Source organism: Phragmites australis, chromosome 11 (assembly GCF_958298935.1).
Source record: "Phragmites australis chromosome 11, lpPhrAust1.1, whole genome shotgun sequence".
Taxonomy (NCBI): domain Eukaryota; kingdom Viridiplantae; phylum Streptophyta; class Magnoliopsida; order Poales; family Poaceae; genus Phragmites; species Phragmites australis.
The window spans coordinates 16985554-17006813 of NC_084931.1; the positions used below are offsets into that span (position 1 = coordinate 16985554).

The window sequence follows — 21260 nt, forward strand, 5'->3', positions numbered from 1 at the left end:
ACACACCGACTCAAAGTAGACCAGATGCTCACTGGTGTCCCCAGTTCCATCGAACACAAGGAACCCGGTGATAACAGAGGTCCAAGGGCTGATGGCCGCTCGCCAAAACACGGTGAGCCACAGATCACCAAGCCAGCCAACATAACAGGAAAGGGGTGTGGGAAAAACTCCAATCGATAGCATCAGAGCGCGGCACGGCAGCGCTCAGATTCCCATCCAGCAGCAACGTACAGCGGCACTGACTCTCATCCGGCAAGACACACGCATGCTCCTATAGCCATGGCACAAAACCGGCTAGATCAAAATTATCTCCACAGCCACAGTCGCGGCACAACGGCCGGCCAGAGCCAAACATCTCAAACACATTTCCATGGTCATGGCACAAAGACCGGTCGAAGCCAAATAGATCAAACCCATCTCCACGGTCGTGGCACAAAGACTGGCTGGAGCCAAACAGATCGAACTCATCTCCATGGTTGCGGTACAAAGGCTGGTCGGAGCCACACAGATCAAACTCATCTCCACGGTCATGGCATAAAGACCGGCCAGAGCCAACAGATCAAACTCATCTCCACGGTCGTGACACAAAGGTCGGCCAGATTCCACCACAACAAAAGAATTGCCGACGACCAACTCACAAAACAACTCTACGAACGTGGTAAAGAGGCCAACTGGATCACAAACTAACATCAATCACCACCAACACCAGCTGGGGATAGCAGCCATGAGGCAAAAACCATCCACAACTCCCAGGAACGACACAACCTTTACGGTCGCAGCAATGAGGATCGCTAGATCACCTCACCTGCATGGACATGGCATGAAGTGCCGATCGGCACCACCTGCTTGCACAGACACGGGCTTGAAGCACCAGCCAGAACCTGTAGCACATGTGGATGGGGGGGGGGGGCAATGGATCACTATAGAGACCCACCGGCAAGGGTGACGGCGGCCATGGTGCTCCAGCAAGAATCTTCCCCTCCCTAAATCTCTCTTTTCTCTCTAGCTCTCTCCCTAGCTCTCTCTCTATCTAGATCTCTCTCTGGATCCGGCTCCTTCCTCCCTCTCCTCCTCTCTCCACGGGCACCCCCTCCCAGCCTTTATAGCGGCGGCTATGGCTCTCTCGTGGAAGGGAGTGGATCGGAAGTTTGGATTTGGGGAGGGGATAAGCACAGCCAAGTAGCAAGAGGATAGGGATAAGGAGGTGGGCGGCTAGGGCTAGGCCAACTTGGTGCGAAGGAGAAGAGGGGGGCGTGCGTGGATGGTGTGGCTCGGGCAAGTGCGGCCAAGGCGTGCGGGAGAGGTGGCGCGAGTGCGAGGAGAGAGGTCGTAGCCGCACGGGCGCACGGGAGAGGATAAGGAGAAGAGGGAGAAGAGGAACAGGGGGGCGACACTCCCCTAGGGAAGGCACGGCGCATGAGGATGAAGGCCGAGTAGATGGGCCGAGCCAACCTGGTCGGGAGAAGGAGGAAACGGCCGGGCCGGCCAAAAGGAAAATGGTCCTGCTGGGCCCTCTTTTTTCTCTTTTTTTATAGTGCATGGGTGCAAATATACGACAAAATGGCATCGTATAGGTTCATAAACATTGGTTTGAGGTTTTTATGGCTAATTGTGTGAAGATTTGAAATTGAATGTCTCTTAATTTCAAATCTACTCTTAGATTCTATTCAGCTAAAATCCAATTCAAGTTCAAATCCTTTGATTCAAATCATCTTAGAAAGCTCTAGATCTAAGTCTAAATCAAAGATCAAATATTCCAAATGGAGTTGATCATAATCCAAATTCAAATACCCCATTTAAATTTATCCCAAAATTTCCTCTCTTTTCCTTTTTCTATTTTCTTCCCTAGACAAATCCTTCTCCTCTCTCTTCTCCCTGGTGCAGCCCAGCTGTCCGACCCAACCGGTCGTCTCTTTCCCACCTGCATGCGTGCCCGGCCCAGCTGCGCCCTCGCGCACTAGCCCACGCCCCATGTACCTCGGTCCTCCGCGTGTCAACCATTCGACTTGTACCTGTGCACCCTCTCCCTTCACCTCCCTCCACCTCACTGCAACGCTGGCCACCATTTTCCCCTCTCTAGGAAATATCCTGACCAGCCTTTGCTTCTCCTTCTCTCTCCTTTCTCTCTCGCTCTCTCTCCGCCCATCGCCTCACTGCTGCACTATTTGTCGACATCCACGTGATGCCAGCGAGCTTGCTGCCTGTCTGTGCACCCATTCCCCTCTATAAATAGCCTGGACCTGGTCCCTCTTTTCCCTAATTTACCACCGCCATGCCTGTTCGCTCCATTGTAGCTTGCTGTCGCTCCACTGTCCGCCATCCCATTCTCGCCGTCTCCGAGCATGGTGAGCCTCCCCAGATCCCTTATAGTGTGCCATTGGCCCCATGCTGTCTCTTGGTCGGTTGCCGCACACCGCCATGTGTTTTTCTTCCGCCATCGTGCTTTTGCTCTTCGCCGGTGTGCTAGTGCTTCATGTGTGTGGTCGGCCATCGTGCGTGATACCTAGGGGCCTCAAGCCCCTTTTCTTTGCAGGTTGGCACCTCCCAGTGCAGGGAAGGTGCTGCCCGATTTTTTCCGCGCCATTGTCCCCTCCCTGGCTGATTTCTGGTATCGCTCTCACCGCCGACCACCGACGTTGAGCCCATCACTAAGTCTACTGTGTTGTGAAGATCCCCAGCATGAAATTCCTATCGTGAAACCCTGGCCGAAACGCATCACCATCAAGCCTTCCAGTGACCTCCGCTGCAAACCCTCACCACCTCTGTTCTCTCCCCCTTCTTCGTCGTGTACCCACATGTCTCTCGTCCTGGCATGTAGGCCTAGCTTGGCCCAGTAGCGGCCGGCCCGCCTGGCTGGCCTTGCCACCCACAGGCCTCGCCCCCATGGGCGACCCAGCTCCCGTAGCCCGCTAAGCTGCTCGGCCCAAACACGAGCAAGCCCAAACCATCTATCCTTTTGTTTGATGGTTTCTAGAACCGGCATAGGCTTTAAAAGGTGGTTGGCCTTCAGTGCATGGCCTCTAAGGCTTGGGGTGTCTCGAGAAAAGCCCAGCAGGAAATGTTTGGAGGGTCTTGGTATGATTTGCTCCTCTGCTTGCAACAGTTGGAGGCTGAGCATATCGCTTGGGTAAAGCTGTTCAACCTCTGCAGAGCATAAATCTATTCGAATAGTCGTATCTACAGTCATGGACATACGAAGTATGACCCCATTTGACTAGACTTCGTGTGCGTGTGTCTTTATGAGTGTGTGTGTGTGTGGACCAGATGTCCGTGTGGTGAAGTTCCTGGCTCAACCTGTCAGAAGTTGTGTGGTACTAGAGGTACACCAGATATTATAATAGGGAATGTGGAGTGAGGTGTAGCCCCTCCCAAGACCGAAAAGCCCCCCAGATACAGCTTGTTACCTTGTTTTGAACTATTGGAACTGTTTTGAAGTCTTTAGTAGATGACATAATTGAATACCTGCATAAAATTGCTTTACGCTAAAACCAAAATCGTAAAGTCTTGCCCTTGAATTACCCCATTATGCATCTATCAACACTTTGAAGTAGTATGTGGCTTCATGAGTACCGTCCATACTCACTCTTGACTGTCATCCAGATGAAAAAGCTGATGCCGACTTCACCGGAGGTGAAGCTAGGGATGAAGAGTAGTCTAAAGAGTTGCGTTTGCACTCTCGCTGCTTGTGGCTTGGCTTTTTGCTTTTCGCTGTGTTTTGTTGACCGTTAGGCCAGGTTTGTAATATACATTATGGTTTGTAACCTTTTGTACTTAGAACCTTAATATTTATGTATGAAGTTTGACTGTGGTACTATAACTGTTATACTGTGCGTATCAGCTACTTAATCTAGAGACTGGTAAATGAAGCAAGAGATCCCGAGAATAGGTGTCTTACAGCGAGATTATGATAGAGGCCTAGTACAATGGATCTAATAGGGATAGAAGGATGAACTATGGTGAAAACTGGGTGGATCTAATAGGGATGGAAGGATGATCTATGGTGAAAACTAGGTGGAAACTAGATCTCTCTCTCGGTGTCTCTCTTTCTTCTCTTGGTGGCCGTCCCTTCTATGTAGATAGGTGTTGTCTTTAAATAACCACTAAAATAGGATTTTATGCCGCCTCTAGAAATCATTCGACACCGCTGCCTTTGTGAAAGTGAAAGTTATCCAGTTTGATGAGCTGGACACAACGGTGAGTGGTACGGTCACCATTGACTGTACCACACCCTTGCAAACCTCCTCGAAGCTCCAATCTATATGTGGTTGGTATGGTTGGCTTTCGTTTCATGAAATCTTCGCATATATCTGCATGGATTTACAAAATATTCCCTTTTCATATGGATTTAATAAAAAGAAACATATATCATATAAATTGTAATTAACCAATATTAGCCAAGTAATAATTATCAGAGATATCCATGAAATCACTAGAAAATATAATGTGCATTTTGGATGCATCACCTCATCACTGCACCCCTGCGTACGCCTCCTCCGACATGCCTGCTTACCTCCCTATTATTTCTTGTAAGCCTGGCAACCATGGAGCCTTCCAGCCACAGATAGCACAAACCTTGTGGCGTCTAATCTCGTCGACAAAAACTTCTTTGTTTTCAGGCGGTTCAGCAATAGGAGGCGCACTCTTTAAATCATGTTTAAATGTTCTTAAAGATTCCAACCAAATTACCATATGCTGATGAGGTGATATTCTACAACCATATAAATTTTTAAGATCAAACTTATTTTCATTTGTGAGAAATGAAATTGACAAATAGCCAAGATAAAAACGAAAAATAGGATAAACAGTGTTTGCCCTGGAATTAATCTACCCTTAGTTGTTTGTTAACTTCATATCTCACAAGTGAAATCGAGTTTGTCTTCATAATTATATGATTGTATAATTTCACCTTCCTTACATATGATATATTTTCAAAAAATTTCGTAAACTTGTGAACATATTTTATGGCGTGGTTTCCATGTTTCCACCTAGAAGATGGTTTCCACTGCAGATTTTTCCGGTCAAATCCACCCTCAAATACTCATCTCCGCATTTTTTTTTGAGGAATTACTCATGTCCACACTGACGCTGTTTGGTTAGGGGCCAAAGGGAAGCAAGCCAAATTTTGATTCTGCCCTAAAAATTTGGTCTCTATTTGGTTTGAAGCTAAAATTTAGTTATGTCCCGAAAAAATTTGACCAGCCAAAATTTTTTAGCATTTATGGTAAAATCTCGGGCCGCCGAATCGTCCGTCAAAATTTTTGGTCGCCCAAGATTTACCTATAAATACTATAGAAAAATTTTGGCGGGTCAAATTTTTTTAGATATGATCAAATTTTAGCTTCAAACTAAATATAGGATACAACTAAAATTTAGCTTGGCTCACTTGGTCGCCTAACCAAATAGCCCCTTGGCCTCTGACCTGTTAGGGCCAAAACAACAAACAGCCCCTAAATGGCACTGTCATACTGTATTCCTGGTTTCACGACACTCTGACTTGTGCACCCATGCTTATATGTAGTCAAAATCCAGCCATTTGTGCAGCTCTGCACTAAATTAGTAGATGCAAATACCGAGCAGATAGCAAGATTTAGCAGTATGGAGGCGAACGGGTCGCAAGAACATCGACCTCTCCCGCACCTCGACGTCCATCACGAGTCGCTGCAGCCGCCGGGCGATCCCAAGAGGAAGGGAGGATGGATCACATTCCCTTTCCTCGCAGGTCTCTCTCTCTCTCTCTCTCTCTCTCTCTCTCTCTCTCTCTCTCTCTCTCTGCTGCATGTGTATGTATGTGTACGACATGTTGCAGTGGCGATGTTGGGGCTGGGGATAGCCAGGGGCGGTGCGACAAGCAACTTCGTTGTCTACCTCGTAAAGAAGTACAACGTGCCGCGCGTTGACGCGGCACAAATCTCCAGCATCGTCCTCGGATGCCTCAGCTTGGCCCCAGTCGGCGGCGCCATCCTCGCCGACTCCTTCTTCGGCTCCTACCCTGTCGTCGTGGTCTCCATGGTCTTCTGAGTCCTGGTCAGTGCACCCACTTCCTCCCCCCAAACATGACCTGGTCACGATGTCTAAACTATTCGACTTCAATCTGCGCGCGCGCAGGCCTTGGTCATGTTCACTCTCACGGCGAGCCTGCACGGCCTCCGGCCGAAGACGTGCCAGCTCGGCGCCGGCCCCTGCGAGCCTGCCACGGACGGGCAGATGGCGGCGCTGTACGCCGGGGTGTTCATGCTGTGCGTGAGCGCGGGGGGCGCGCGGTTCAACCAAGCGACCCTGGGCGCGAGCCAGTTCGACGCCGCGGCCGACCGCGACGTGCTGTTCAACTGGTACTTCATCTTCTTCTACGCCTCCTCCGTGATTGGCTCGACGGTCATCGTCTACGTCCAGGACAACGTGTCTTGGGCGCTCGGCTACGGCATCTCCGGTGCGGCCAGCTTGGCCGGGCTCGTGGCGCTGCTCCTCGGCACCCGGTACTACCGCCGGCCTGGCGCGCAGGGCAGCCCGTTCACGGGGCTCGCAAGGGTGGCCGTCGCCGCAGCCAGGAAATGGAAAGTCAATTTACTGACGTCAGGGGATTTGAGATTTTACAAAGGACGACGCAGCAGTGACAGGGACGGCAACACTACTAACCTTGCTGCTCCAAGCGACAGCTTTAGGTATGAAAACTATGCCCTCGTGTCCTGAATCATGATACGCTGCCGGTTTTTATTTTCTTTTCTTTTTGCCGAAGGACTGATTTCGTTTCTTATACCCAAGTCAAAAGTCTAACATTTGTATATGATTGATGTGTAGTTTGCTCGAGATGTTTACACTCTTACGGACGGAACTGCTAATCACATATCATAGATGTCCCTGAACCGTGTGTTAAAATTTAACACAATCACAGACAGTTCTCCTTTACGATAATAATAATGAGAAATTCTACGATTCGGCATCGAATAACCAACAATTCTACGATTTGTCATCGAATAAATTTCGTTTACTTCTATACTATCAAATAAATGGTTCGGTTCCTTATCTGCCATCGGCTCATCTGATTTTTAAGAATTCCGAGACTGGCCTTTGCTGTATTCAACTCATTATGAACAGTATCCGAGAGCTAAAAAAGTCACCAAAAAATATGTTGATTTTTGTGCATGCTCTATAATTCATAATCAACCCATTTAAACAGGATTCACCTAAAAATATTGTATATAATTCAAACTAAAATTCCTCAAAATGTGCTACTTTGTAACTTCTGGCAATTTTTAAGGTCTCACAAAAATTTACAAAAAATGTGAGAAAATTTACTAATATTCCTCTAATATGATGTAATAATTTCTAAAATTATCTCCTGTGGTGAAAATATGAGTTCCTTTGTAATGCACGGTATTACAAAAGTAGCACATTTTGAGGAATTTTAGTTTGAATTCTACACAGTATTTTTATTGAATTCAGTTAAAATAGGTTGACTATGAAGTATAGAGCATGCACAAAAATCAACATATTTTTTTGACTTTTTTAGCTCTCGGGTACTATTTATAATGAGGTGAACGAGTCCTACGGAGGGCAGTCTCGAAATTCTTAAAAAAATCAGACGAGCCGATGGCAGATAAGGAATCGAACCATTTATTCGATGGTATAGAAGTAAACAGAATTTATTCGATGATAAATCGTAGAATCGATGGTTATTTGATGGCGAATCGTAGAATTTCTCAATAATAATAATAACCCTCTCCCCCCCCCCCCCCCTCGCTCCAGTAGTATGAAAAATTCTGTATTTCATTAGCCTCTGGAAATGCTAGCCACTCCGTCGGTGAGTCATATTATGAAAAAAAAAAGTCACTTGAAAATTAGGCATCCTAAGCATCTCCCATTTTTCAACATTTTGCTAAGACTACCGTACACAAAGAACATTGAAGCACTAAATTTGAAAAAAAATAATAATGGGGAATTCATTTCTGAGGCGCCAAGCAAGATTCAGATTCTGTAAGTGGCAACAAATCCCATTAAATCATTTGCTACAACCACTTAGTTTCAGAGAATTAAGTAGGCATAGAGTCTATAATATTACAAAAAATAAGCTCCTGATTTCATCGATGGATGAATATTTTGAAAGCGATGCTTGATACTGCGATCGAAATCACCCACGCTGTTGGATGGAACCAGTGCATGGATGCAAACATTAGCAACTGCAAACACATGAATGCTCACGTTTACCAGTTCATCGTTGGATCTCGACCAGGCAAAAGCCCGTGGACCCATCGTTGAACAGCCCTTGGAGCACATATACATATTATATCATGGTCCCCAAAAAAAATCTGTAATAGCTATGCAGATTCATGCTTTTCTTTATTGAGGCGTGTACGCGATGCATTGTCATGTTTTTATAAGTGAGGTGACAGTGATTAGGGTTACATCAATGATAATAGTGGTAGAAACTGCTTTATAAGTAATGATGACTAAAGGAAGGCTTACACACGAAATCAATGGATGCTTTGCATATCAGTATAGAAAATGTAGTACCACATAATTCTTTTTCACTTCTATACCGATCAAAAACTTTAATTTCGAAAGTAGGAGTTAGAGGACTCATCCGGTCAGTCCTACCCTCAAGAATGGGTTTTCGTCCTTTTGGCATCGTCCTCAACTGATGATATTCAAAGGCTGATGAAAATTCCAAACGGACGCCTGATTTGAAACGGTGTTAGCACTTTGCTTATGAAATTTGAGTAGTTAATAAGACTACCTGCGAATTGGCTTACACTACCATAAGCTAGTAGACAAAGAAGCAACAACCCACAGCAAGAAAATATCCAGCGACACCAAAAATTATTTAATCCGTAGGAAGGAAACAAGAGAAGGGAGGGAGAAATTGATGCAAGCAGCAATCCTATCGATCGATTTAATAATCTGGCTGAAAGCGTCATGGGACAGATTTATACAAACTTATTCCAAGATCTTGTGTGTTGATTAAAACCAAAACGTCACTGTCTTTTTGAAATGTCTGCAACAGCTAATCTGGTCCTATCTACAGGACTAGACAGAAAAAACATTATATAGAGGATTTCAGCACGTACGAAACAAGAATATTGAATCCATCAGTAGCAACGAGTGATTGATGTATAGAAACTAGTTTAAAAAGATACCGCAAACAAATTTCATAAGAAGGATGCATGCAATATGATCAACGACTAAAGTTATTAATATTGGGAAGGATTATCAGTTACTCGATTACTTGCTACGAGACGACACTGGCAATGACATACGTCTGCTTCCACATGAACCTGATCGCAGCTTCCTGAACCGCGCTGCGGTGATCACTGACGGGGACGTCACCGCCGCGGAAGGGCCGGTGGTCCGGCCGTGGCGTATCTGCACGGTGCAGCAGGTGGAGGACTTCAAGGCGGTGCTCCGCATCCTGCCGCTCTGGAGCGCGTCCATCATCCTCAGCGTAGCATTCGGCACGCAGATCAACTTCACCGTCCTGCAGGCTCTCGCCATGGACCGTGCCCTAGGCCGCTTCACCGTGCCGGCGGGATCCATGGTCGTCGTCATCCTTATCTTCATCGTCGTCTCCCTCGTCCTCCTCGACCGCGTGCTCCTCCCGCTCTGGCGGCGCCTCACGGGGCACACCCCGACGCCGCTGCAGCGCATCGGCGCGGGCCACGTGCTCGCCATCATCAGCTTGGCCGCCTCCACCACCGTCGAGCGCCAACGCATGGCGACCGTGCGCGCGCACGGCGAGGAGGGCCGCCCGCTGTGGGTGTCTCCACTGTCAGCAATGTGGCTGGTCCTGCCGCTCGCGTTGGCCGGCGCCGGCGAGGCGCTGTACTTCCCTGGAGGCGTAACGCTGTACTACCAGGAGTTCCCGGCGTCGCTCAAGAACACGTCCACGGGCATGGTCGCCGTGATCATCGCGCTCGGGTTCTACCTGAGCACCGCCCTCGTCGGCGTCGTCCGGCGAACCACGGGGTGGCTGTCCAACAACATGAACGCCTCCAGGCTGGAGAACCTCTACTGGCTGCTCACCGTGCTGGTTACCGTGAACTTCGGATACTACCTGTTATGTGCAAATTGTACAAGTACCACAACCTCGGCACGTAGCTCAATGTTAACGGAATCGGCTCCATCAGCACAACCACCTGACCGCGTCCTCCGGACGCCCGAGTCTTCGCTCGCCATGCCGCAGCTCACGCGCACTCCGCGGCTTCTGCGCCTCCGCCTAGCGCGCTCCACCACTGCTATGCTCGCGAATACGTGTATAAATACACTTGTACATGATCAATACAAATCGTTGATTGAATCCTATCCTGTTTCATGGTATCAGTAAGCGCGCGTTGATCCTCCATCGCCTGCGCTCGCTCCTCTTCCGCTGCCTCCCATGGATTTCAACCCACTGTTCGATCTCGAGCCCTCCCTTCCTGATGCTTCCTCTGCTTCCATCACCGGCGAGAACAACAGAGACGCTGGCATGCGCCAGAGCCCGCCCCAACCACAACCTCCATCTGCCTCGTCTCTGCAGACGGTCAACATCAAGTCGCATGTCCCGGCGATCCTCGACATCGCCAACCCCAACTACCCCGAGTGGCGCTGCTTCTTCGACTCCGTCATCGGCAAATTCGGCCTGCACTCCCACATCGCCGCCCCGCCGACTGTCGCCCAGCGCCTCGACCCCGAGTGGCTCATGGTTGATCAATGCCTGGTAAACTGGCTCTACAACACCGTGTCGCGTGACGTCCTTCAGATCATCCGCGCCCCAGGTGCCACCGCTCACTCCATCTGGGCCGCCATCCTCGACCTCTTCCGCGACCACCAGCTCCACCGCGCCGTGTACCTCGAGGCCGAGTACCGCAGCCTCTACCAAGGGGACCTCACCATCACCGACTACTGCGCCAAATTGAAGCAGCTAGCCGACGCCCTCCGTGACCTCGGCCAGCCCATTCCCGAGTCCTCCCAGGTGCTGAACATGCTCCGCGGCCTCAACGGCAAATACCGCCACACCATCTCTGCTATCACATCGAAGCAGCCGCCGCACACCTTCCTCTCCGCACGATCACAACTTCTGCTGGAGGAGCTCTACGACTCCCAGTACAGCAAGTTGTCCGCGCATCACGCAATGGTGGCCCACGGCGGCGCGCGGCCGCCCACTCCCCAAGACGGTGGCACCGGCTCCGGAACCGGCCATGGTGGCGGATCCGCGAATGGGGGATCAGGCGGCTCTCCCTCCGGTGGCACCCGCTCCAAGCGACGCCGCGGCCGCGGCACCGGCAACCCCGGCGCCTCCCATCCACCAGCTGCCGTCCACTCCTCTGCAACACGGCCGACCTTCCCCAACTCGCCATGGACCGCGGGTTTCAACCCGTGGACCGGCATGGTCCAGGCGTGGCCCATGCCATTCCGAGCCCCTGCCGCGGGGGTGCTTGGCCCACGGCCAGGAACACCTTCTCAGCAGGCCTTCGTTGCCGGCGCTCCACAGTTCAACGCTGGCCCGTCCGCGGGTTTGAACGCTGCTCCCTCCGCGCCATCCGGCTGGGAACCCACCTCCCTCCTCGCCGCGCTCGCAAGCGCCGGCGTACCTCCGGCCGGCAACAGCTCCTCCGACTGGTTCCTCGATACCGGAGCCTCCTCGCATATGGCCTCGGCCCCTGGTAACCTACACTCCCTGCGCGCTCTACCTTGCCCTCCCTCTGTCACAGTGGGCAATGGAGCCCTTCTGCCTGTCACGCACACGGCTGGCTCCTCAATTCCCACCTCTTCAACCCCCCTTCTTCTTCACAACGTCCTTGTTACTCCATCTTTGATTAAAAATTTAATCTCTGTTCGTTCTCTAACACGTGACAACAATGTCTCGGTGGAATTCGATCCTTTCGGGTTCTCCATTAAGGATCTTCAAACCCATCAGGTGAAGCTCCGCTGTGATAGCCAAGGCGACCTCTACCCGCTACAGCCGAAGATCCATCAAGCTCTTCACACTTCCACCACTTCGGTCGACCTTTGGCATCAACGGTTGGGACATCCGGGACGTGACCAACTTGCTGCATCTCTACGCTCCTTTGAATTCACATTCAATAAATCTGCTCAACATACTTGCCACGCCTGTCAGCTTGGAAAGCATGTGAGACAACCATTTTCCTCTTCCTCTTCTGTTAGCTACTTTCCTTTCCAATTACTGCATTCTGATGTTTGGACATCTCCTGTACCTAGCATCTCTGGCTACAACTTCTACTTAGTGATCATCGATGATTATTCACACTATGTATGGTCATTTCCATTAAGAAATAAATCTGAAGTTGTGTCCACTTTTCTGTCCTTCTGTTCTTATGTTCATACGCAATTTCAGTTGCCAATTCTCGCACTACAAACTGACAATGGGCGCGAATTTGACAACTATGCCATGCGTATGTACCTCCAGAGCCATGGTATGGCTCTACGCCTCTCGTGCCCTTACACATCTGCGCAGAACGGCAAGGCCGAGCGCACTCTCCGCACCCTCAATGACAGTGTCCGCGCCATGATTCTGCAAGCCCACGCGCCACCAGAATTCTGGGCCGAAGCCCTCTCAACAGCGACATACCTTCAAAACCGTCGCCCCTGTCGCTCTACAGGACTCATGACACCACACGAGCTACTCCTAGGCACACCTCCATCATATGGTCACCTTCGCGTCTTCGGAAGCCTCTGCTACCCGAACCAATCGGCCACTGCCACTAACAAACTCTGCCCTCGCTCCGTCGCGTGTGTGTTTCTGGGATACCCAGCAGATCACAAAGGATACAGGTGTTATGACATGGAGACCAGGCGCGTCATCGTCTCGAGGCACGTTGTGTTCGATGAAACGCAATTCCCCTTCGGCAAGCAAACATGCCCGACCGCGGTCAGCCCCAGCGCCGACATCATCGACGATCCCGTGCCAGCAGTGGCTCAGGCACAGAGGATACATGTACGCGCTGCAGCCTCGCCACCGTCATCACGCACTGCTCCGCCTGCGTAAACGACTGCAACGACGATGTCACCTTCCGCGACAATCAATGCGACACCGAGCGCTCCCACCACACCATCGACGCCGCCAGTGCACTCGCAGCCGACAACATCGTCCACGCCATGCTACGATCGCTCGCCAACCACAACTGCCACAACTACCTCCGGCGCGTCACAAACTGCTGCTGACGAGCCATCAGCACCGATCGTGACACAGCCACGACACCACATGGTGACAAGGGGGAAGGCCGGCATCTACAAACCCAACCCCAAGTACGCCATGGCGACATCGAGCCCCACGGCGATTTCTCCAATTCCCACCTCGGCGCGAGCGGCACTGCGTGATCCACATTGGCGTGATGCTATGCAACGTGAATTCGATGCTCTGCAGGACAATCACACATGGCGCCTAGTTCAACGGCCACCCCGGTCGAACGTGGTCACCGGGAAGTGGGTGTTCAAGCACAAATTGAACCCCGACGGCAGCTTCGATCGCTACAAAGCCAGGTGGGTCGTGCGCGGCTTTACTCAGCGCCCAGGAGTCGACTTCGGCGAGACGTTTACGCCGGTGGTCAAGCCCGCGACCATCCGGACGGTACTTGCCCTCGTTGCTGGACGACGATGGCCGGTGCGGCAGCTCGACGTGTCAAACGCATTCCTCCACGGACATCTCGACGAACGGGTCCTGTGCCAGCAGCCGATCGGCTTCGTCGACCAAACGCAGCCTGATGCGGTCTGCCTCCTCTCCAAGTCCCTGTACGGTCTGCGCCAAGCTCCGCGCGCTTGGTTTGCACGCATCACAGGCTTCCTCCGCGACATCGGCTTTGCGGCAACCCGGTCCGATTCTTCGCTCTTCGTACTCCGCCGAGGCGACGCGACGGCATACCTTCTCCTCTACGTCGACGACATGGTGCTCAGTGCGTCATCCGATGCTCTACTTCAACACATTGTCGATCACCTGCGCACCGAGTTCGCCATCAAGGACATGGGGCCACTGCACTTCTTCCTTGGCGTCGACATTCAGCGCAACGACGAGGGCTTCTTCCTGTCGCAGAACAAGTACGCACTGGAGCTGCTCGACCGCGCTGGAATGTCGAACTGCAAGCCCGCTGCGACGCCCATCGACACAAAAGCGAAACTCTCGTCCACGGCCGGTTCTGCAGTCCATGATCCAAGCGAGTACCGCAGCATCGCCGGAGCTCTCCAATACCTCACCATCACTCGGCCGGACATCACCTACGCCGTGCAACAGGCTTGCCTGCACATGCATGATCCACGGGCGTGTCACCTGGCTCTCGTGAAACGAATCCTACGATACATTCGCGGGACAACAGAACTCGGTATTCATCTCCGCGCCACGACATCGCCGACCATTACGGCGTACTCCGACGCCGACTGGGCTGGGTGTCCAGACACCAGGCGCTCGACGTCGGGATACTGCATCTTCTTCGGCGACGCGCTTGTCTCGTGGTCATCTAAACGCCAACCTACGGTGTCGCGGTCAAGCGCGGAGGCCGAATACCGGGCTGTGGCCAATGCCACAGCAGAGTGCATATGGCTACAGCAGCTGCTCGGCGAACTTCACTGCACAATTCCTCGTGCGATGGTGGCTTACTGCGACAACGTATCCGCTGTGTATATGGCCAAGAATCCCGTGCACCACCAAAGGACGAAGCACATCGAACTTGACATACATTTCGTCCGGGAAAGAGTTGCACTGGGTGATTTGCGCGTTCTCCATGTGCCCACGGGACAGCAATTCGCCGATGTGATGACCAAGGGCTTACCGACGGCACAATTCAATGAATTCAGGTCCAGTCTTACCGTCGGGTCACCCGACGAAAAGACTGCGGGGGGGTGTTAACGGAATCGGCTCCATCAGCACAACCACCTGACCGCGTCCTCCGGACGCCCGAGTCTTCGCTCGCCATGCCGCAGCTCACGCGCACTCCGCGGCTTCTGCGCCTCCGCCTAGCGCGCTCCACCACTGCTATGCTCGCGAATACGTGTATAAATACACTTGTACATGATCAATACAAATCGTTGATTGAATCCTATCCTGTTTCACTCAAGATCAGCCATCACTCGCTGCATTTTAGCTGCCTAATCTCAATGTTGGCAAGTTTGATGTGTGCTGCAGTGTGTAATGAACGAATGTTTCTTGTATTTTACTTAAGCTGTTATGGTGCTTGCAAGCTACTCTACGACTTCTGCTACCTCCCCTTGATGCAAGGGGATCCCATCTAATCCATGGGGAATGGCAGGTTAATTACTTCATTTTTCCCATCCAATCCATGTGGTTTGGAAGGGATCAAGGCAGATGCTCCCGTCTACGAAAATAATCACGAATAATTCTAAAACATTTAGTAACATAGGATATGATGTCGTCTATCACACCACGGAATTTAAACTTGAAACACAACTTGAACAAGAAGAAACAAAAAAATAAATTTTATTAGGGGGTAAACTGACACAGCTCAAATAGTGAGTGAGTTAGATGAGATGAAATTTTGCATGAGATAAGAGGACAAACTGAATAGATTTTAGACAATGAAAAAAAGTTCCACCTTTTTGCATTATCGTTTGATGCATACAACCCTGTTCATTATTATATCACCTTAGCTCATAGCCGAATATTGAAAAAAATAAATGCATCAAAGACCACGTGAATATAAATCACTGATCACATAGTCTAGTACTAAACGGTTAAAGGGATCGGTGACGTCCTAAGAGATGGACAAATTATAACACTTAGAACTATTTTGACTCCAAAAACAACACAAGATAAACTTATATTATTTTTTGTCTAAATATGCTCTAGATTTATCTGGTGTGTCTACTCTACCGATCAAAACACTTGCAACCTATCTAAGAAGGTAAATTGCAATGTAAATGCAGAAACGTAAATAAGGTAGAGCGAGCAAACTCGGTATAAGAATTTTTTTTCCGTAGTATCGATGGCATGAATGCTACCTCTAGTCCACGTTGGAACTCCACAAAGGATATACTCCTGATCGACACCTAGTTACGGCTCTTGAGCCACAAAGTCACAAAAAGAAGGCCTCCACCTAGATGAGCTTGCGGTGAGGTCTTCAGACCTCTCTCCCCTTTGCCAAATGTAACACCCTAATTTTTCCACCTATAGAAATTTCTTAAAATTTGCTAAAATTTAAAATGAGTTTAAATAATTTAAAAGAGACAAATCCTATTTTATATGAAAGAATATATTTTGACATAGGATATAAATGATTATTTTGCATTCATGCTAAATTAGGCAAATAGGATTTTTATTTGGTTTTTGATGGAATTTATTTGAAGAGATTTTGCTTTGATTTTGAATTTGAAGCTTGGATTTGAATTTAGAAAGAAGAGAAAAAGAGTAAAACCTTTCTTGGGCTATTTTTTTCCCCCGGCCCAATTTTCCTTCAGCCTCAGCCCGGCAGTCGGCCTCGGCCTTCTCTTCCACCTGGGCCGTGCCCTTCCTCCTTCGGCCCACTCGCCCATGCCGGCCCAGCCAACCGCACACGCCCGCACTTGCCCGTGGACACGCCCCCGCCAACGCCGCCTACTTGTGCCATCGCTACGTGGGACCCGCCGATCAGGTCTGTCGTCTCCGAGTCAATCTTTGCCGCGCCGCCGAGTCCTAACAGGAAATCGACGCTGCCTTGGAGTCCTGCAGCGCCTCGCGACCCTCCGAGCCGCCTATATATGTGCGCGTCCCCTCCCCAAGTTTTCCCATCCGAAAATCGCTGAGTTCCGAGCCCTAATCGCCGAGATTGAAGCTCGCCGAGCCACCATTGCTGCCGTCTTCAACCGAGATCACCGCCGCGCCGTTCCAGAGCCAATCAGCGTAGCTCGAGCCCACCATTGTACACACCTGCCTCTGCTGAAGCTCTCCCCACCGTCGCCTTGGCCCCTGCGCCGCCGGAGAACCCTTCCCGACGAGATCCCGATACCCTCCGTCGTCCCTTCCGTCACTGCCCGCCTTCCCGTGCCGCCAAGCCCACGGTAAGCTTCAAAACGGATTCCCCGCGCTTCCCCAATTCTATTGTGCCGGTCGTCGTCGCCGCCGGCGAGAATCCCGGCCATGTGCCACCACTACCCCTCGGGCGCCGCCATGTTCTTCCCCTCCGGTAGCCCGATCCGTTCTGTGCCGTCGGATCTGTCCTCATCGGCCCAGATTAGATCGCATCTATACCCCTTCGGCTGACCAACCAGAAGCTGCCACGTGTCGCTACTTAAACCAATCAACAGCCATGCCATGTCATCCAGCCACCTCAGCTACCACCTAGCCCTCTCTACTGATGTGTCGCCCTGTCACCATGCCACGTCAGCCAAAGCAGCCTAGTCAGTATTTCAAGCTTTTTTAGCATAAAAATAAATCTGATAATTCCTTTAATTGGCAATTTTGCAATTTAGCCCCTAGACTTTTCTGAAATAACAAAAAGAGCCCTGTCTTTTTATAGTTAAGTCCCTATACTTTTTCATAATTACATTTAGGTCCCTCTATTTTTACAAAAAGGTCCCTGAACTTTCTGTTTAATTCAAAATAAGCCCTTTTCTTTTCCAGATTTAACCCTAGACTTGTTTTAGCCCTAACTTTTTCATTGTAGCTCCGATTTAAGCGATTCTTGCACCGATAGATTCGTTTTTCAGTGCTCTTTCTTTCTAATCAGTTTTTATCTCGTTGTTCTTTTTTTATGCTCTGTTCTTAGTGTATCTTGTTTGTTTATTTGCTGGTCATTGTGCGATTAGCCGACAACGTCCCGGATCAATTTGAGGAACATCAAGACCAGGAGCAAGAATACACTGAGCAGTAGCAAGGAGAAGGCAAGTGTCCTTGATCATATTGAACCTATGTTTTTAAATACTTTGTTTTACAAAATTGCATGCAATGTCAGTCAACATGATGGGTAGTCACCTATGTTAAGGTTTTCCTCTAGATTTTCTCTTATCATCCCCTGGAATCTAGATGGTTTATGGTTAGATGTCTTTTATGGGTAGATTGCTTAGCCATGCTTTTGGGATGTTAAAAAATGTCATAATCTTGACTAATGAACATATGCAATAATGATGGATAAAATGGTAATAGTCTAGCAACATGGAACCGTAGGCCTTGAGTAAAGTAGTTTTGATGGTTGTCATGGTTATGATGTTGGTTAGTGTTTGCTCAAGTAACCTAAGTAAGGACCGGTTCGTGGAGCGACAACCCAAGAAGTAACGTACCAACCATGAGGCTGATATGGGTAAGGCGTGACATACTGATTAGAGTCTGTCCAGTGTGCGTTGGGTCAGCACAAAAGGGGGCTTCTGGGTAGGAGCTTTGCTTGCGTAAAGCCTGGCGGTGAAACCTAGTGGGCAGACACATACTAGATTAGTCTCTGGTTAGTGAAAAGTGTCATACAATGATTCTTGGCCGCACACCACTGGTGTGTGTTAAGTGTCTTGCAAACACGGCAACATGGAATTTACTGACTCCTGGGGAAAGCTGGACAACCTCTGCAGAGTGTAAAACTGTTATAACAGTCGTGTTCACGGACATGAGAGACTTGGATCCTCACATGATTAGAGGGTGGATGGTTTTGGTTCTGGTACAGGGAGTACTAGATGGTGAGGTTTTGGTCGTAGTACAGGAAGTACTAGACGGTTGTGGTATGCAGGGTGGGGAACCTTGTATGCTAGATGATGGATTGTTTGGGTTACATTCATTTAATACCTGATTAATGCTTTTGAGTCCAAATGTGTTCTCATTACTCGCATTTACGCAAATATTATCATGTGTTAGCCTATTCTTGATATAAGCCTGCATGTCATTATTTTCCCACACTTGCTGAGTACTTTATGTGCTCACCCTTGCTTTCTCCTACAAAAACATATGCTGCTCAGTGGAAGACTTTGAGGATTTCCAAGATGACGACCTGATATTCTAAGGAGCGTGTCTTCCAGTCGGTGCCTGTGGAGTGTTGGTCGCCAATGTTTTCATCCCGCTACCGTCGTTTAGATGCTATCGTTTAGGTTAATTTTGAGGTTGTTTAGGTGAAGTCTTTTATTTGTAAGAAGTGAACGTTTATTTAATTAAAGTATTACTTTTGCTACTTCACATATGACGTCCTTATGTGTGTTAAACTTCCTGGGCATACATAATCTGCACTTGGTTTTGTCCGTTAAAACCGGGTGTGACATCAAATATGCTCCAGTGAGTTCAACACCCAGAGCACCGGACCATTCGGTGTAACACTTTTAACAATTTTGGCCATGTGTCATCCAAGAATTCATCTGGTGATTTCATCAACTTATACATCGAAGCATCTGGTGAACTTATCCTCTTTCTATCTTGATAAGCGATCAAAGCTCCGGTGAGTTCAAACACCCAGAGCACAGGATCATCCGGTGAGGCAAATCTTTCTGAAACTTCTCCAATTCAATCCAACTTTGTATCGGATGCGGTGACTTCTTCATGTATTACATCCATGAGACATACTAACATATATTCTTGACAAACTTGTTAGTCTCATTGACTATGTTGTCATTAATCACTAAAATCACAATCATAGCCTAATGGTGTCATTTTTGCTACAACCGTCACCCATTCTTGGCGAAGAACTCCATGGCTACCACCTCCAAAGCTTGGCTTACCATGCTTATGCTTTCACTCTTGCTTTCTTGCTGCATCAATCTCATGAATCTCAGCCAATAAGTATCTTGAAAAGTGCCTGCATAGAAAAAGTTATTGTTTTCTTATCAAAAACAATATCATTATGGCATAGCTAAATTGCCCAAAAAAGCGCAACCACCCCAAACAAGATTATTTTCTTTTTACTTGCTCCTAAGTCACATAGCCAACCACCCATAATATGATGCATATATCTAGGTTGGTTAATGCCCATAGCTATTCTGACTATCTGCCATAGTGAGTTAGCAAAGTGACATTCAAAAAAGAGATGTTGAATATTTTCATTGTGGTTGCAAAAACTGCATTTAAGACTACCATTTCAGTTTCTTTTGGCCAAGTTGTCTTTAGTCAAAATTACTCATCTTCCTAAATACCACAAGATCTTTATGTTGATTGGGAGCTTAAGTTTCCACGACCATTTATTTAGGAACATAATGGGCTTATTAATTATTTGTTTGTACATGGAATGGACTAAAAAATCCCATTCATATGTAGTCCCCATCTAAATGTGTCATGTTCATTGGAGAGGTTAATATGCACTAACTTTGACACTAGATTATGCTAGTTAATTAATTTGTCTCCAATGATCGGTTAGCGGAAAGAGACGTTCAGGGGTATTGTTCTTATTACTTCCGCAACTGTGGCATTTTGTCTCCTAGCAACATGATATAGTAGCGGGTATAAGCTCACTAAGGGGCCTATTCCCCAACAATTTGGCAATCCAAAATCTAATCTGGGTTCCATCCTGTATTTGAAAAGAACCCCGTTTGAGGAAGTCACTTTTAACTTTAATGAGGCCATCCAGAAGTGGGAATCTCCTGTTTTTTCTTCCACCTGAGTGAATGCTTTATTACATAAGTATTTATTTCTAAGTAATCTTTGTCGAACTCCATCCTTGTTTAGTAGCTTATAGAGCCATTTGCCGAGGAAGCAGTTATTATGGACTGATAGATCAGTAATTCTCAATCCACCCCGATTCTTTGATTGGCATAGGATATTCCATTGTACTAGCTTATATTTCTTCTTATGATTATCCTCCTGCCAAAAGAATCTAATTGTATATAGTCTAGTCTCTTCAGTACCCCTCGAGGAATCTTGAAGAAAGACGTCATAAACATAGGAAGGCTGTTTAAGACCGAGTTTATGAGCACTAATTGGCCCACAACAAACATAAGCTTTCCTTTCCAATTACTCAATTTCTTTTTAAATCTCTCTTCTACACCCCTTCGGTCATTGCTCTTTAGTTTCCTATAATACATAGGTATGCCAAGATATTTAAATGGGTGATTACCAATATCACACCTAATATAACTATATGTATTTGTCTTCATATTTCTTAGTATCACCATAACAGAACAATTCATTTTTGTGAAAGTTTACCTTAAATTCAGAGAGCTGTTCAAAGATACATAACAGGAGTTTCCTTTTTATTTAGACTTATCAAGCAGCAAGCACTGAGTGGAGATCTGTTCAAGTCTGCAACAATTGGTAAAAATCAGCTGCAAGTGCAATCCATGTTCAGAGGATCGGAGGATCTGGATGTGCATACAAGGCACTATTTGAGCAAACATTAAAATCACGTTCATTAGGTAAACTGTCATAAAACCACTTTCTTTTGCACCAA

General features: G+C 48.4%; 1 pseudogene; it reads left to right on the forward strand.

Moving 5' to 3' along the window:
• Positions 1–5524: 5524 nt before the first annotated feature.
• LOC133883869 (protein NRT1/ PTR FAMILY 2.3-like) lies at positions 5525–15175 on the forward strand (annotated as a pseudogene).
• The last annotated feature ends 6085 nt before the right edge of the window (positions 15176–21260 follow it).